This window comes from Diabrotica undecimpunctata, chromosome 7 (assembly GCF_040954645.1).
Source record: "Diabrotica undecimpunctata isolate CICGRU chromosome 7, icDiaUnde3, whole genome shotgun sequence".
Taxonomy (NCBI): Eukaryota; Metazoa; Arthropoda; class Insecta; order Coleoptera; family Chrysomelidae; genus Diabrotica; species Diabrotica undecimpunctata.
Window position 1 is genome coordinate 3,133,965 of NC_092809.1, and position 18,169 is coordinate 3,152,133.

Here is an 18,169-nt window from a genome sequence, read left to right on the forward strand (position 1 = left end):
CTCAACAGCAGGATGAAGATAATCAGATATATTCAGAAACTGAATGGGTAAAACAAAAGATTCAAAATACGTCTTGGCGCATGCCCACTCACGATGATTCTCCGGCTATTGAAATAACAGTACCGTGATCCAGTATGAAAGAAATGTATGCAAGAATTCTAGCAGATGCCGACCTCATAGATTCCTCTGAATTATTTGTGACTCCTAATATATAACAGAGATACTGGAACAGACCAACTTGTATGCAACGCAATATCTTTTGTCCACAGATATTTCTGATCAATCACGACTACATGGGTGGCAACCAGTAACTGTCGAGGAAATACGTTCTTTCTTAACACTCATTGGTTGAATGGGTTTGATGAGGCTGCCTTTTATACGAGATTATTGGAAAAGCCATATACTATACAATAGACCTTTAGCATGCAGAGTAATGTCCAGAAATTTCTTTAAAATTATTCTTAAATTTCTATACTTTGCTGATAGTAAAACTTTAAACAAAGAAAATAAATTGTATAAAGTTTGCGAAGTTATCGATATGTTTATCAGATACTGTCAGAAGGTTTTTACCCCGAGAGAAAATTTTTGTTGGTGAGTCTCTAGCTGATTGGAAAGACAGGTTGCTTTTCCGGCAGTACATCCCAAACAAGGCCGCAAAATATGGCATAAAAATATTTAAACTTTGTACTGAAAAAGGTTATACATGGAATCTTTTGGTTTATTGCAGCAACTCGAAGAACACTGAATCCAAAGTACCAGAAAATACAGTTATGGTTTTAGTCAAGGATCTCTTGAGCGATGGTAGAACATTATAGACTGACAGCTATTATACCAGTAAATATCTGGCTTATCGACTGAGGAAGCACAACACCATTTGGTGGGGACGATTAGAGCAAATAGAAATACATGGTACAAAACGTGATGTGTGCTAAACTAAGACGAGGAGATTTCTCAGCCAAACAAACGAATGACAAGATTGTTGTTTTAAACTGACGTGACAAGAATGATTATCGAATGTTGTCAATAACGTTCTCGGCATTAAAAACGCTCCCTAATGCAGGTCAAACGGGACGATCTATTCAGAAACCAATATATATTTTTGACTATAATAATTGTAAGTCGTCCATTGATGTTAGTGATCAAATGGCAACGTATTCCTTTGCATTTCGGTGGTGCACGAAATGGTACAGAAAACTTATGTTCAAAATTATTTGGAGAACGAGTTTGGTCAATGCTCATTTCCTATATATCGAGAACACTATCCGTAAGAAGCTGGCTATAACGGAATTTCGTAAACAGGTTATACCTTCAATGCTTGTAAGATGTTCTACACAAAACGTCACTATTGCTGGCTCATGTGGAACCATAAAACAAGAAGTGCATCATCTAGTAACAAATGTCCAAGATGGCAAGAAAATCAGAGGGCGGTGTTCGGATGGGCATTACAAGAAATACGGAAGGAAAGCAGTAACAAATGCTGAGGGAAACATTGTGAGAGCATCTCAAGTAAACACCAAATGTTCTGTGTGTGACATTATTATTTGTAAAAAATGTTATAATGGGCAGCGCTAAATATCAAATCAATTTTTTCTAGTTTAATACATATCTCTTTATTTTTATTTTAAGAATTCATATATTTTTGTTCTTAACTAAAAATAAAAACAATATTAATATTTAAATATTAACAGATTATTGCAAACATGGGTTTAAATAGCTATGTACTACAATAACATTTTTCATACAAATTTCTAGTTACATACAACCTATCTTTTTATGTCTAAGGCCAAACCCAGTTATACCAGGAAATTGGCTGAGGTCATAACATTATTCTCTACATATAAAAACTTAAGAAAGTGTGTCCTTTTAGGAGACACAACAGATCGAACACAACGAGCCATGTGTATCTTTTTCGGTACACAGCGTTGAGGACAGTGGGTATCTAAAAGGATACATTGGATCTGAGGGTGTTAATAATGTTTTAATTCAGTTTTCTTTTAAGAATCAAGCAATTTTATTTAATGCGCTACGTGACACTAAAACAGAAGAATACTTAATAGCTCTAGGTGAAGTTGTTCATCCACGGAATATTTTATTTTCATTAAGACTATCAAATAATAGAATATGTATTTATCTCTCCAGCGAATCATTGGTTAAAAAGTTTGTATCCAGTCCAGCAGTAATAGCAATAAGATGTGAAAATCTAAAAGCACGAAGACTAATAATTCCAAACGAAAGACTAGAACTAGAACATACTCCAATAGAAAATAAGGTACATAAATTGGGGTTTTAAATTAATGTCACATTTAACCCTTAACCCGAAACATAGTACTTTTATTGCTAATGTGAAAGATATGGTCTATTGGACCAGTATAGGTAAAATTTCAAATAAATCAAAAAAAAATGTAGCATTTGAAGAGACAAGCAAAATATTAAAGGGTATATTAGGTATAAACGAGCAAAAAAACTTATTCATACATAATACTTACATAAAACAAAATGTGTAATATGGAAAACAACATTATTAGGCGTAATTAAGTAAACAAACATATATATTTCTAGATAAAACAAAAAATATACTACAACTACCTACTAATTTTGAAGACAGGTAACGCAAACCTTTCTACTACACCCCAAACACATAGCATTTGAGCAAAGCACACATTTATAATTTGTCTTCCTCATTTTTAATGATGGACAAATGCTACACAATTTTCTTTTGGGAAGCTTATCATCTAGAACATTGTCGCCGATATTCTCGACAGGCACTTCGGGATTTATTCCCAAAATGATCTCTATCTGCTTTCTAAGGTCTCGGGGAAGATTTGTTTCCTCTTCTTTCCTGAGGGGAAGAAGCTTCATCTAAGCCAAAGAAGTATTTGCCTTAGATGAGGCCGAATTAGTTCAAAGGCCAAATCTTTTACAAATTTAAAACGTGGAAGTAATTTTTTATCTTTGTAACAAAGATAAAGGATGTAACTGATGACTGAACTTATATTTATAAGTGTATAAAATTCGGCTAAGGGCCAACGCTTTGTCCGGCGGTTTGCACTATAATTGGCACACTTCATGTCTAAAACATCAACTCCCGATTTTCTACTGTTATAGTTTCGAATTATTTCTGGTTTTCCTAATTCATTGTCTTTGTTGTGATGCACAGAGGATAATAAAAGAACAGCTCTATTTTTTTTTGGAACATATGATATCAAGGTTATGTCATTGGAAAAACCATAGAGTGTTGTACCAATTTCCCTACTTTTATTAGCCTGGAATTCCAAAGGAACTTCTCGATTATTTTTTTACTGTACCCACATACGCGAGGTGGCGTTTTTGCAACTCTGTGACTAACTCTATTGCCAGAGTGGCGGTTCGTTAGCTTCACAGTACATGCTTTGAGCTGGGCTAGATCTGAAGGCACCTAAGCAGTTGTGAACGGAGTCAAGAGCTTTCAGGGAGTATCTATGTATTAATTATTCTACAGCTAATAACCCGAAGTGGTTGATGTTGTTATCAATAAAAAAAAAGTTAGAAAAATAATAAAGTATATATTTAAATAAAAAGTTAATTTAAAAATACTTTACAAATAACATTTTAAGATTTCAAAAAAGTTTAATTTACAATGCTTAGGAGATGGGGTCTGCCTTTAGTTTAGAGTTAGGATTGACTCCTTTTTTGAGCCAGTCCGGCCCTGGTATTGACATAAAAACGTAATTAAAACTGACGTGATAAACTAACTCACAATAATATTTACGACATAAGGCAATAGGATAAAGAAAATAAGGGAACGAAAAAGAAAATAGATATATAAAAATATATAAAATTGTATTTCTCAGAAATATTATCGTTTGCAGAATCCGATTTGTAATAAAATTAGGTAAAAGTTCTGATCCTTTGTTGTCTATATCCGCAATGTATTTATTAATATCGATTTGTATTCACAGTACCTAGCACAATTCCAAAAATGAGTTCTAATATATGCAAGAGAGAGCTCCAGATCCATTTTCTTTGAGTATGTATAAAAAAAAGACAAAGAAAGGGACGATGTTTTCGTGTTGTTAGTATTGCAGTACTCGAAAACATGAAACGTAAATATTTATTTATTCGCAACGTTTTCAATGAAACGTTATATCCTCTATTTTTGAATGCATGTTTGCAATAATATAGGAATAGTACGAGTGTGTTTATAATGTACAGGGAAGCACATAAACTATCAAAAATCTGTGTAAATTTTTTTATCTGCCAATAACAAACTAAGCTGAAATTACAAACAAAAGAAGGGAAATAGTTATATATTAACCTTCCATCATTCGCATTATATTTCGCCATCATTTTCAAAATATTGCTTCTTTTGGTTTCTGCAGGAATACATAGTGGTGGGATTACCTACCTATTATCTTATACATGATACAATGAGGGCTATGATGTATCATTTATGTGAAATAATTACATGCTGTAAACTTCGATTTTAACACATTTATGTAAACATTTTCAAATCGGTATGATGTAAGAACTACGTATAATGGGTTGCCTACCTTGATATGTAATTTATCTATATGTAAATGTAATTTTTAAGCTGTCTAAAATTAGGTGCCGTTTTCGCTCTTAGTTAGGTTATGTTATTGTATGTAATTTGTGGAAACAATTTACTATTTTTTTTATGATTATAATAAAATAAACTAATGGCTTCAATTAAAAAGAAAACAACCAGGAAACAATTGGAAGTAATGTTAGACTTCATAAAAATAAATAGTGCTTACTGGCAAAATAGTCAAGGAAGGCTAAGAAAGTAGCCCAATTGTGAGAGGAATTTGCTATCATGGTAATTACAGTAGAAGGCCCTAAAAAAAACAGGAGAACAATGAAGACATGTAAGAAAATTAATTTCTGTTACTATCAAATTTAATAAATGCTAAATTTTTAGGTGTTCAATGAGTGGAATATTTTGAAACTTATTTCAAAGATTCATCTTGGGGAGCCATAGATTATAAATACATTGGATTTTAAAGGTAAAGATTAATAATTGATGTACATATTATGTTTATTATGGTGTATAATATTTTTCAGAATGAAAAGGAAGTCAACCTGTGAAAATTAAAAAGGCAATAGTTTTATTTAAAATTCTATAAACATATCCTTTATAAAATTATATCTCAATTATGGAATAAACTGAATATAAACATTTTTATTTAACAATTTTATAACTCAAAATTGTTTAGCCACTTTGTAATATGTTTCAGATTTTTTGTTTTGTCTTCATTTTTGTGATATTCTTTTTGATTTTGTAACTAATTGTAACATAAATACCTACATATCATTATGAAATATACTAATTATAAACACTTTTTTTTAACAATTTGTTTTAATTTTTTTTATTTTACAACACGGAAGTTTGCAGCAATAATACTTCTTCATATTCTCTAAGGGTTATGAGCACATTTGGACCATTTTGTAATATATATTAGTTTGTTTTACCATTATCATTAGTCAACATCAATGCAACACAGGAATATATGTTTCCAGCTTTAACAGGGCTGTAATGTAAAACCCTGTTCTTGTGCAAATAATTCTTTAGGACAATCCTCCATTCACCCCTGTGTCTACTAACTCTTCTCTACATTCTAACTCCAATAGATTTTAAATCATCCTCAAAATTGTCTTGATACCTAAGTCTTGGTCTTCTTCTGGTTTATTGTTCCATCAGCCCTCTTCTGTTAAAAACCTTTCCCACTGTTGCACCTACCTCTTGCCTGATGAAATGCTCTATCCATGTAAGGTATGCTACCTCAATGAATTTTATGTCAGGTTCCACAAAGGTTCTATACAACCCAAAGTTGTAATGCCTGTGCTACAAACCTTGTTCTTTGTAGTAGTATATTTTAGGTGTATTTGTAGGTTTACTTTGTGGTATATTTTAGGCTTGTGTTAATTTTTGAAATTGTATTCTTTACTTGTATGTTTTAATTATCCAAGGGTTTTAACAAATTTTGGACTACTTTATAATATATTTTAAATTTGTTTGTTTTGAACTTTTTGCAATTAATTGTAACATAAAGGTTTTATGTTTTTAAACATTTTTATTTAACAATTTTATAACACAAAGTTGGTATAAATATAAATCATATAATTATAAAATAAACTGAGGATAAACATTTTTATTTAAATATTTTATAACATAACATTTGCAGCGATAACACTTCTTTATATTCTCTCTAAGGGTTTTCAAAACCTTTGAGCCAGGTTGTAATATATTTTTATTTTGTTAGTGTTGTGTCATTTTTGTAATTAATTGTAACACATGATTTATGTTTTTGTTTTTAACAATATATAAACATTTTTAATATAATATGTTATAATACAGTTTGCAGCAATATAATATATTTGTATTATCTAAACATTTTAAAAAATTTTGAGTCACTTAGTAATATGTTTAAGATTGTTTGTTTTGAGCTTTTTGTAATTAATTGAAATATTAACATTTATATCACTAAACTATACTAGATTATAAAACTCTATTATATATATTATAATATGATGAAATATCACTAAATTGTAAAATTATATTACTAAACTATATTTGATTATAAAACTATATCACTATTTATCATTGTGAAATAAATAAATTATGAAAATATTAATTAGTTTTAGTTTCACTACACAAAGTTTGCAGCAATAACACTTCTTATTCTCTGTGCTTCCAACACCCAACCATTGTTTTGATTTGCCTCCTTTGGAATCATTTCTATGAGAACTACAGGCTGTACTTCATCTTTTTCACCATTTTGGCACCAACTGTTCCACTACCCTGCAGCTATTTCTGTTAATACTTTACTAAATGTATTTTGTTCCATTAAAAACTTCCATTTCCTACAAAATTAAATAGGGAGAGAACCTTTAATTCTATTGCAATTTAGTTAGAGCTGGTAATCTATTTTAAATGGGTTACTGGTGTCCCGTAACTGACGTTGCTCTACATTTACATAATTTCTTTCTACCACATCATTCAATTCATTGAGTAATAACAAATTTACGAAATCCATTTTTTCAAAAACAAACAAGAAGCCAAAAGTTAGGTTAATTTGAATTATCTGACAGATCTTCAGGATATGACAGAACCGAAAATAACATTTTAAGTAATTTTCTGCTGTGGCTTGGTCATTTTATGCATAGCAACGCAGGGCATGATACATCATACCGTTTTTACACATTATGTTTTGAGAACTGTAATCTGATGCACGTTTTCTGAATTTTACACTAGTATGTAATTATTTACGTAAATGATACATCATAGCCCCCTATGTCTAACATTTACTCTGACTGTCTTTTATAATATCATAATCTTATAGCCGACAGTAGTACGTTTTCACGCTAATAAAATTTGCGCAAATTGACTTGTGCATGCCAATTTGTGTAAGTAAATTGGTGCATGGAAACGAGAATTGTTCACTTGCGTAAGCCACAAAGTTTGGCTTGAGGAATATCTGGATGGTCAGATAATTTGCATGTGGTTGGCCAAAATGCATAAACGTGTAAATGGCACACCAATTCCACGCATACGTAGTGGGTGTATAATACTGCCCTCCTTACCTAAAAGGGCGCATCTCAAGGAAAGACAACTTTAGAAAATCAGCATTTTTGTAAATCCACAAACCTCACTCACTTTCCCCCTTTCATTTACAGTTTTAAAAGTTGTTATAATCAAGTTCATGTGTATATTTTATAATTATATTGTAATAGTTTGATAATTATTTGTAGTTATTTATTTTTATGAAATACGTCTATTTGGCTAAGGATCGGCCTTAAAAGTAAAAGACTTATCTCAAAAATGTAAGATTATCTTTCTTAAATGTTTTCTTAAAAAATACATCTACTAATTATAAATTAATCTAAAACTTTTTATTATTGTCGTTTTATAAAAGAATGCTCCTAATTTATTAAAAATATTGTTTGTTAACTTTCATTGACTAAAACAACAAGGTAATAACAATTCTCAAGATTAAAAATACATCAAACACATTTATTTAGATGCATAATGAAAAATAATGAATTTATTCCTCTTTTTATTGAAATATAATTCAAACTGTAAACGTCAAACAACTGTCAAAGTGTATAGACGCATTTCAAAGTTTCTCCTTAAAATTTAAATATTTAAACTATTATTCTTAAAGTCTGAACGTATATAATTTGTAATATAATATATATATATATATATATATATATATATATATATATATGTATATATATATATATATATATATATATATATATATATATATATATATATATATATATATGTCATCCAGCAACCGACCCACTTGTGAGACCTGTCTATCACATCTAACAGTTAACCATATTCTCACCGAATGTCATCAATATTCAGCAAAAAGACTATTTTATTGCCTTAAAAGTGATTTAAAAGACATACTCAATAACTTGGATCAAATAACCTCAAGTCTAAAATTCCTCAGAGACGTTCAGTTATATTATAAAATATAATTTTGATTGTATTATAACAGTATGTCCTCTATAACATATTCTTGTAATTTATTGTAACAGTTTTACATTTGTAACCGTTTTCGTGTAAGTGGCCTTTGTTGCCGAGCACGTTAATTTTCAATAAAAAAAAATATTCAAACTGTACCTTTTTATAGAAATATAACTAAGCAAGTAATAATAGGTAATATGAAATATCTATCAAATGCAACACAACTATTAAACTTTTATTTAAACAAAAAACTTAAACTATACATACAATCAATTATTATTTGATTTGAATTCTCTGAAATGTTTTCCCAAAACTTTAACGTATTTTCCCATTAACCCTAGATTATAATTATATTCTTCTTTTTTTCCCCAGAAATTCCAAAAAATTTTGTTTCTATTTTTGGTCCTGGTAAAGTGTTGGTTTTTTTTTTATTTCTGCACTTAAAAAAATCTAGTTCAATTAATTCTTGGTCATCAAAATCATTTTTATATTTCATTGTCTTATGACCTCTCATAAATATCACTTCTACATATCGTGTAGATATGGTCTAGGCTTTGTATTACTTAACTTGTAGGTTGAGGAATAATCTCGCCACTGATAAAAGTTCCCCATCTCCATTTGATATGTTTCAGTTTTTGATGACACGTTTTTCAGAACAGATGGTCCAGATGAAACAGAAATTAAAAAGACGAGTGGCATTATGATATGCTACCGGGTTCCAAGATTAAAATGTCGGAAAAATAAGCATACGTTAACAGTGACATTTTCTTAGAATGGTTACAAACACACTTTTTGCCGAAAAAGCAGCCAGAATCTACTAGAATTTGCAGACCAAACCGAAATAATTTTATTTCGTTTGCCATCCCACACAACACATTACCTACAGCCTCTAGATCGTGCTTTTATTAAGTCACTTAAAAGCAACTTTTATGCTGAATGACGTTTTATGGTACAGAATAACACAAACAGATTCTAAAACGCTTTCAGTTTGGTAAACTATTAGGTCGAGCATGGGAAACTCAGTCACTGTTCAAAATGCGGCTTCTGCATTTAAATCCACGGGAATTTATTGGTTTAATCCATTAATAATCCTAGAATATAGATTTTTGACGCATACCCCGTCAGAAACAGAAACAATGAATCTCCTCAACCAGGTCTCTCTGGAATCAGTAGTAAAATATTCTTGCACGGTAGCACAAACAAGTCATCAATTACTGATGAAGATATAACTCACGGAAAGGCTCTTGATGATTGTCAGCAGCAAGCAGTAAAGAGAATTCGTATAAAAATAACTAGAGATATAATTGCTCAAGACTTTATTAAAATGAAGAAGGATGCCTTGATTAAAAAAAGTTCAAAACCTATAAAAAACAAAAACGTAAGAGAAATCCAAGCGAATCATCGAATGACACTAGTGGTGATAAAAACATGAGTGATATTGAAAATGAGTGTGTTGGGTGCAACAAGGACTATCGCCAAACATGTAAAAAAGATGTCTAGTTACAATGCATTTTTTGTAAGAGCTGGTTAAATGAAACTTGTACTGGCTTCGCTAATCTCTGTAACAAGTGCGGAATGTTTCTTGCTGTTAAAAAGAAAAAGGTTTAGCTTGGTCCATCTCTTCTACTCCTAGTGGCCTATCTCACCTCCACCTTTGAGGATAGATGGACCGATGACGTGCCAGTGGATTATATTTTTTTTTAGGTTTAAGAATTATAATTTCTAGTTTTTACTTATACCAAAACAAATACCAATGTTAAGTTATGTTATACAGTTTTTTTCTATTCTGATGTTTATTTAATAAAGAAACAGGCTTCAGTTTTTTAAAAGGTGGTCCATCTCTCCTCCCTTTACCCTACATAAAAATGACTGCAATATGAATTTAATGCAACGCTTACTTCGCAAATTTCAAATTGATAAGTTATGTAATGTTTCATCTTATCTACACCATTTTAGCTATGACATTAGAGTCATACATAAATAATTAAATATTTATTGTTTTTTAAGTATGGTATATTTGAAATTCAAAAAATAGCTTATGCTATTTTAGAAGACTCATAATATTTTAATTTCAGCATGTAATTTTGTTGTAATAAATATTGAGCCACTGACTTATAATCAACTTAATTACGTTATTTTCTTACAATTTTAGTATGATAAAGCTGTGGCTATGATTAGGTGCACACTTCCCTTTTTTATATATATTTCGCCAACCTATTTTTTCCTTCGCGTCTCAAACTTGTTCATTGGACCACTCTATATTCAGAAAGTTCATGTGTGTAAAGCTGAATACACAGAAATATAAGTTTATTTTCCGGTCTTGGGATGGAAGTGAAAAGGGACATAAATTGAATTATACAATTTTCCGGGTGTCTCGGAAATATAGTCTCTAAACTTTCTTTATTCAATATGTTTATAGATTTTTTATTATTTTTGGTATGCACCGATTTAGCAAATACGATTCTTTGTTTCTTTAACATAAATATCAATAGTATGTCTGAGAAATAAAATCCTATTTATTTAGATTATGGATACGACCCATACAAATGCGTCGTACATACAAATTGATTAAAATTGTTCTGAAGCTATTTTTTGTGGCATGTTATAGTAATTATTTTTTTTTTTTATTTAAAGAAATAAAGTCGCATCCACCCACAGGTTATTAGCGACATTCCTGTAACATTTGTAATAATATTAAATTTAACATTTGTAACAATCAATCATTGTAACAATTAATTACAATTTGTGAACAATTGAACATTTGTAACAATTAATTAAGTTAAATTTTGTGTAACATATTTATACATTTTAAGTAACCTAATAAATTGTGTAAAATAGATAATCTAGAAGAGAATATTATATTTTTTGGTTGAATTATATTTCCAAGTGGGAGAGGGTAGTCTTGAAGTTTGGTGTTTTCTAAGGCACTAAAGATAATTGCTTGGGACTTTAAAGGAAATTGCACTCTCGACGCTGCCGAAGAGTATGACTATGATGTGTTTATTTGATTTTGATGGTCTTGTATTGTAGAACTGTTGTGTGATTCCATGTTTGAATTCATTTCAACAAACGTTTGTGAAAAGTAAGTCCGACTCTGTACACCTGCTAAAACAGGTATATCGGTGTTTACTAAAAGCGGTTATTTGCTGGTAAAACTGGATTTGTTTATTGACAACAATAACAAATAATTGCAATTTGCTGACTTTAATGCTAATTTAACTGGATATTATGTAAGGAGTTTGTACACTTACAGTTTATTTCAATATATCACTAAGATTCACAATTTATAACCTACATTAAACTTTGTTGATGTTAAAAATATTCGAAGCCCATATTGAATACAACATTATAATTATCGATGCAGAACCGAACTCCCTATAGTAATTATTATTTAAATGGTAATAAGCCAATAAGAACGATTTCCGAAGTGGAAATTGAAACGTCAATAAACGTACTTTAACCTTTAATTGTGGCTTATTCCCATTTAAATAATATTTAAGTTGATTAAAAACACTCAAGACATAATCTATATGTGAACGTCTCTCTAATATTCACTTTAATTGCCAATTTTGTGTTACCAATTTGTTACGCAAACAATAATCCAAGTAATTTTTGATATTACAGGTAATATTAAAATAAATAATTTAACAGCCTAACCACAATTGAATCTGTAAATATTTACTACCAAAAATACTGAAAAAATATTTATGGAAACTTTATTTAATACAAAATTACACTGCAAAGTTGAGTTGTTCTTAAAAAATAGAATTCAGTATAACCTGTTAGATAATATTTGGTTTTATTAAATAAAACCATTCTCTTTTTCTATGAAAACTGCTTTTTGTGGTCTTCTTTTTATGGATTTTTGTGATTGAGTCTCTCTTCAAGGTCCAGCAGTCTTCTTCTTTTTTGAGTGCCTCTCAAAAATCATGTCGGCCTGTGTTATTTGACCTAATAATAAACTCCAATGAGTTACAAAGCAAATTTTAATATATTATTATGATATTTTAAAATAAATTGCAATTATTAGAACTTTTGGTTTAATTTTTTGGTTGGATAGTCGCAATCAAAATAGAATTTTTAAATAAAAAGAACAATAATACAGATTTTATCTTATTTCATGAAGATTGCGTATAAAATATATCTATATAAAGTAAATCAAAAATTTTCATCAATTCCCCTGAAATATGAAGACATAACTGTCGGATCCGCTATCTAAACACCGTTCGAAAAATATTGACCACGAGATTGGAATATCTGGAGAACTAGCAAACCCCTCCAAAAAAACTAGATCATCTCATACAATAGAAAGTAATAAATAAAACCCTTGACCACAGATAGAAGCGATAAATATCACTGATCGTCCCTAAAAACGAATGGATGATACATAATCACGTGTCGATACCCTCCTCCGGGCCCCCTTCTCTAGGATATCCAGATTGATGACCACACACTCCAAAATTCGTATCACCCTCTCCATAATGTATTTTTATTGTCGTGAATTTCTATCAGGGATGGACTCTACTTAGATACTAATATGTTTGGATTCAATGAAATGCAGCTTAAACATAAAAATCTACTTATTTATGTATATATATATATATATATATATATATATATATATATATATATATATATATATATAAAGAAAGAAAGTCAAAGACAGTAATGGGTTACTGGTAAACACAGACGGTTGAAGATAACCGGGAATGACCCAATACTAAGGATGCAATAAAAAACGAGTGCTTCTAAGTGAGTCTTTTATTAACCCATTTAAGGCCGAAACTTTTATTGTCTTATATTGATGAGTTATTTAATTTTTAGGCTTACTAAGGTTGGCAGAAATAAAGTATGGAAGAAATTTTGAAAAAATACAATATATTTTTCAAAAAAGGGTGTCCTTTTAAAAGCCCGGTGGCAAAATCACTGATTGTCAATAAAAAATAAATAAAAGTACAAAAATTTTAAAACTAAAATTTTTTATTTTAATTATTTCAACAAATTAAGATAAAAAAATCTTAAATATCTAATTTGTATGATATTTATAAAAACATTGTTTTGGATGTAGCTACATTACATTTATTGCATTAAAAATTACATTTTTTGTGACAAGCAGCACAACGAGTTTGAGTGTTCTTATAGACAATAAGGTGGTCCATCCGATCGTATCTTGAGTGACGATGCAAATTGGCTGAAGGTTTGCTGGGTCCTCTTTTTGTTGTCTTTTTAAAAGATTCAAGAATGCCTACTGTAATTGTGCGACGATGCTGTAAATGGTCCATTTTACCACCACTAATTCTATGAAGTTGCCAGGCATTTTGTTCTACTAGATCCACTTTGTGGCTTATTATGGGAAAATACCATTTCTTGCCATGAATGACTACTCTGTGGTAGCTGATATTTTCATCTACCCGATCGACGCCACCCATGTTTTTATTATACTGTTTTATAATATTAGGTTGATCAGCAAGCACCTTCTTTTTTTCTTTTTGAGAATACCGTTGTACTTGCTTTGTTGGATATATTTGCTTGTAATTGGATATTATGGAAACAACATTATTGTCATTTCATTTCCAAACTACTATTTCACTTTTCTCTGCAGTGCAGTAGTCAAACGAACCTTTTTCTTTCTTTTTCAATGTGTCTGAACCCTCAATGTCACAATCTTTGCCTAGGCGATTTTCTCTTATTGTACCTGTTCCTTTACATCCCCTTGATGTAAGTTTTTCCAAAAGGAGCAGCGTGGTAAAATAGTTATAGTATTAATAGTTAAAATATATATCATAGGGTAATTTGGAAGCCTTTACTTCTAGGGCATCAACAAATTATAAGACAACACTAGGTCCCAAACCAAGAAGTTTATATTTATCTTGAATAGTGGATGAAGATCCCTGATATGGATCAAACCACTCCACATAACCTAGCCTAGTAGTCCCTATCCAAAACTTATATCCCATCTGATAGGTTTACCACGGATAAACTGCTTGGATCCATGTTTTCCATAATACGGAACCATTGACTCATCCAAGCTGTGGTGTTCTTGTGGTGCTAAATCAAGAAAATTTTTATTCATTACATCAATCAGTGGTCGAACCTTTGAAAATTTGTCATGTGTATCTAATTTTGCATTGTCACAGCAATGAATATTTTGTACGATAAATCTGAAACGGTTTCGAGACATTGCATTAGCCACAAGGTCGTGAGTAGAATCAGGGGATTTTTCCCAGTACATATCTCGCCTAGGAACACTCATATATCCACTATATAATAAAATCCCAATAAAACATTTAATTTCATTAGTTGTAATATCGCCTTCACGGTTATGTAAATTGGCGTACATATTTGAAAATTCAACAAGCATCTGTATAATTGTATCATCAAAAAATAGGAAAAAAGTATCTACCGGGGAAATGATGTTTTTTGGACCTTCTATTATACTCCATCTTGAAACTTGCTATGTATATCTCTCTTGGTCTATCGATAGTTTTTGCGGCGTTTGCTCTTCTGTTCTTTCACATTTACTGTAGGAGCTACTTGTTATTTAGACTTTGACGTATTCTTTTTAGAGTGCGATAAAGGGATGTTGTCTTTATCTTCATTTATATCGGATTTGATATGGGTTTTTAGATCATTTGTGACTATCTCTGCCTCTACTCGTAGTTGATTTTTTGGCAAGTTACTTATTTCCACAGCAACTTCATCACCGCTGTCCTCGTAAGTCTCTTCCCCATCTTTGGGTGGAAAAATAATTATTTCATCAGGAAGTTCATTATCTGACAGATTTTCTATCTCATCCATCAATTCACTTAGAGTCAAAGGTTTTGTCCAATACCTAAAAATACATTCGTACTTAGTATAACGAAAAACGCCACCGTTCTTTATAAAGAACACCAAACTTTGATGACCAATATACAAAAATAATAATAGCTTTTCTATTATATAACTCCTTACATATAATATTGTATAATAAAATATAATATATAATATTAAAGGCATTTTAAATACATACATAAAATATCTTTGAAATTAAGAGATCTAAACAATATATATTACTCACCTTTTATCAGTCATGTTTGGAAACTATAAACAGTCTTTCAGGTAACCTCAAAAATTCTGCAGTAAACACCAGATTCATAAAACAATTGTTAATTTTTTTAATAAAATGGCTTCTTTTTAAACGACACAGCACGCCATCTCTTAATAACTAGCAAAATAATTAAGTTGCAGGCATCTTTGTAGCGAGGCCTTAAATGGGTTAAGAGTCAAGCTTTCGCCACATAATTTTGGGCTTTATCAGAACTTGCTCTAATGGAAAAACATTCTTTAATAATTAGAGATGTTATTTTAATCTTACCTTAATGTCGACACTATCTCTTAGTGTATAATAAAATTGACATGGACATACACATATTTTTAAAAACAAACCAAACGCATCTCCCAACCAGACTTTAAATATTTAATAAAGGCCTTGTTTGCCACTTTTCCTCCGATTGGAAAATTTAAAAAATTTCAAAAATTACTAAAATCATTAAACAAAATTTATAAAAAAAAAATTAAGATTTTTAAATTTTTAAAGAACTTAAATGTGTGGTGTTAAAACGTAAATATGTATATAAATGTGGTTTTGAAAGAGTAGTTTTGCAAATCATAGGATAAAAGATTAAAGCATCAATTTAGGATTTTAATCAACATTGTATTTTCAAACACATTCGCATCTTATTAAAAAAAATACAAGTAAACAGAGAGATAAGGAACCTGTCTATCTGACCTTTTTCTATTTCATTTAGACTTGGACAATAGGATGCTGAAAAACTGTTCATATTAAAGAATTATAAAAAGTTGCACAGAAATGCTAGTACATATAATAGAAAATAGTATAATAACAATAGTTATTTGTAAAATAAAATATACTATACTGATTCAAGATTATTTCAAGGCTGAGTAAACATATGGCTTTTGTGTATATCCTCTGAACATGGTTTGTAATTATATCACATGTTATAATGCATATAGTAAATACAATTAGTATATTCTCTAACGATCTCCAAGTCCACCTCTGAATACATTTCCAGCATAGCTCATATTTACTAAGCGAGTGTTTAGGGCGGCATAGGCTCAGAATTTGGGTCGTATCACAGTCAAAGGATAGTCCCCTGAGGGCGGTAAATTACCGCCCGTGGAGGCCGTTTCTATATACGCGGCCTTCCGGTCAACACTAGATAATAACGGGGAGTCGAAGGGGTCGAACGGGAGGGCTTTCGATATTGAGAGGTGCAAAATGACTGTTTACTAACCAATTTTTAACTGAAAACTCGGCTTTGGCGAGAAGGCAGCCCTTTATTGGCAAGGAGCTTCGGGCTTAGATATCGTCTCTAATTAATGTAGACCAGGGTAGATTATGTTGACCAGGGAAGTAATTTGTATCGTAACAAATCAATGAGCTAAAAGAGACCCTTTCCAAATTAATTTTAACTTTGATTGCATAAGGTGTATTTGACTAAAACCTGTATATACGAGTTAAATGAAGAATATAGAGCACATAAGCAAATATTGAGCACTAATATTTAACAATTTAGAGAATGTTTTATATATGACCTATTGGTTTAATAAGCGGTGAACCCTTAACCTAGAATAATGATAAAAATCGTTTCTGAATATTGTTGATCGATATTACACAAGTCTGAACAAATACATTTGCATAGAATAATCCTACGAGATTAATACCAATTCCCAAGATTAATACTTACCTTAGTATATATAAAAAACGTGAGACTGTAACAGACCTGATCAAACAATCATTCTTAACAGAAATGGAAACTTATAAAAATCACTATAAGATATACACTGACGCATCCAAATCTTCAGACGGTGTTGGTGCAGCAATCCTTACCCAACACATCCTTAAAATTTAAATTCAAGCCCATTACTTCGTCATATACTGTGGAGTTGTTTGCAATATTACAAGCACTTATCCACATAAAAGAGTCGAAACAGTCCCCGTCTCTCATAATAACCGATTCACTTCACACTATCAAACGTTTATATACCAATAATCCAATTGCCTCACATATCAAATCAGAAATAGAGATTCTAAATAATAATAAGATCACTGTTGACTTCATGTTTGTTCCATCACATTCAGGTATACAAGGAAATGAAGAAGCAGATGAACTAGCACGCTTAGCATCCTTCAGCCAGGACTCCATTCTTATTAATGAGGTTTCTTCAGATGACTTTAAGTCAGAAATAAAACATAAAGTGTTAAGTGCGTGGCAAAATAAGTGGAGTGCATCACAAAATAAACTCAAGGAAATCAAACAATTAGTGAAACCGTGGCTCCAACCAACAGCGAATAGACAGGACCAAGTGAGAATAACACGTTTGCGACTAGGACACAGTAACTTTACACATAAACACCTCTTTACGCGAACTGTGCCACCAATGTGTGAAAATTGTCAAGTAACACTCTCCGTGAAGCATATACTAACTCAGTGCAAAACATATGAAGCAGCAAGAAAGAAGCACACTATACCAAATAATATAAAAGAAGCCCTAGGAAAAAACATGAACATTAAAAACACAATAAGTTATCTTAAAGACTCAGGACTGTATCAATTATTGTAATTTTTTCTAACTTTACCTGTATTATATATTTAGGTCGCTAATAACCCTGGTGGTTACAGCGTAAAT